The sequence below is a fragment of the Cibotium barometz genome, chromosome 5, assembly GCF_041138505.1.
Source record: "Cibotium barometz isolate CiBa-2024 chromosome 5, ASM4113850v1, whole genome shotgun sequence".
Taxonomy (NCBI): Eukaryota; Viridiplantae; Streptophyta; class Polypodiopsida; order Cyatheales; family Cibotiaceae; genus Cibotium; species Cibotium barometz.
The window spans coordinates 44,640,388-44,642,065 of NC_141050.1; the positions used below are offsets into that span (position 1 = coordinate 44,640,388).

A 1,678-nucleotide genomic window follows, 5' to 3' on the forward strand; every position below is an offset into this window, starting at 1 on the left:
AAAGTGTTCTAAATCATCATATCTCATTGCAGATGAGAGAAGATAGCTTCAACTCAAGCTATGTGTATAGTTTCAGAGCTGATATAATTTGGAAGTTTTTGAAGTATGCCTTCCCCAAACCTATTGTACCAGCTACTGTCGAGTTAGGTGAGAGCTCTAAAGTCCGAGAAGGTGTCATACACCTTGATGACACAGATGATGCAGATGTGGTGCCACAAGAACAAGGACCTAGTGCTGATGAGGAGAAGCCACAAGAACAAGGACCTGTTGCTGCTGATGTTATTGAGGAAATGATGGAGCAACAGCAAACAGATGCTCCAAGGGTAGTAGAGGACACAATGGAGCAGCACCAAGAGACTGTACACGACAAGATGGAGCAACAGAAAGTAGATTCTCCAAATAAAGATGATACGGTGAGGTTGGACCATGTAGAGCAGCCTCTAGATCAACCTGTAGATAAATAGAAAATTGTTGTCAAGAATATGTTCTACATATGTAATTAAACACTTCTGTACAGAATTTTACATTTCTGAATATAATACCTTTGTTTATGGAGTCTGTGTTATCTCAATTTTAAAATTTTCAATGTCTTTGCATTTTATTGATCTCTCTCTTCTTTTGAGCACCTGCAAAAAAGCAATATGAAACAATAGGGTAAAGTAAACTAATAGCAGTGCTTAATGAGACTAGGATAAGTCACATGGTATACCTTCTTATTGTTGTAGATAAATAAAAAGTCCTTTGAAATAGAACCTTCTGTCTCAAATAGAATGTCATTGCGCAATTGAGCTAGGGAGCAGCATTGTCTTAATGTGATATTGACTAGCACATCACCATTCTCAACAACATCAATATCAAGAAGTTTATTTTCTGCACCAAAAGAATCTTCATCTTGATCCATAGGGACTAGTTTTGTACCTAGCATTCGACTGCGCTTATAATAAAAAGAAAAAATGAAATTTTGTGATGCAACCATGTACTTCAGTTGCATAGAAGGTTGGACAACCTCACAAAACACTGAACTACATGTCTTCTTATCCCAACCTTTATCCAAAAATTGTGGCATGCATGCCAGACTTGTTGCTTTAACTGTGAACATTGTTTTTGAAACCTTCACTGGAAAGGTATTAAACAAGTCTACAAAAACTGTGAGAGGCATGCACAAAGAAATTTTTATTATCCTTGTGGCAATATTGGGCCTAAGAGCTTTCTGTACTTCTTTGAAAAGCTTGGCTCTATATGCCTCTGTAACACTAAAATGTGGGAGAGGCCAATCCCCACTGAACTCCATGCTGGAAGGTCTTGTTTTCTTAACACACCATGTGCGTTTGCATTGTCCAGCAACAACTGATAAAAATGATCAGTAAAAAATATACCGGATTGAGCTAGCTCTGTTGCACATCGACCTTCGTATTGTTGTTCTCCTATCGATCCATGCAAAACATCTATAAATCCCAGAATACAATCGATGTTTTGCCATGTCTCATACGATGAAGGGTATAAATCTGAAATAAAATAACACAAGAATATCAATAAGCAAAGAAAGAAAGCTTTGTCTTAAAAATCCATGCACCTCATAAAGAACAAAACCACAATAGAAAAATATACAATTAGGCCTGTGTTGCGGAAGATCATTTGGATAGTCTCGCAAGACAAGTTCTTTATGCATGTACACATG

General features: G+C 37.2%; 1 long non-coding RNA gene across 2 annotated transcripts; it reads right to left on the reverse strand.

Annotated features, from left to right (window-relative positions):
* Positions 1-339: 339 nt before the first annotated feature.
* Positions 340-1,458, reverse strand: LOC147638539 (uncharacterized). Of its 2 annotated transcripts, none has more exons than XR_015265511.1 (3): positions 1,377-1,458; positions 543-822; positions 340-450 (listed from the first exon to the last, which is right to left on the reverse strand). It is a non-coding gene; the product is annotated as an uncharacterized LOC147638539 (long non-coding RNA). The 2 variants fall into 2 exon arrangements; XR_015265512.1 differs by lacking the exon at positions 1,377-1,458 and having other exon boundaries at positions 543-626; positions 710-892.
* Positions 1,459-1,678: the final 220 nt, after the last annotated feature.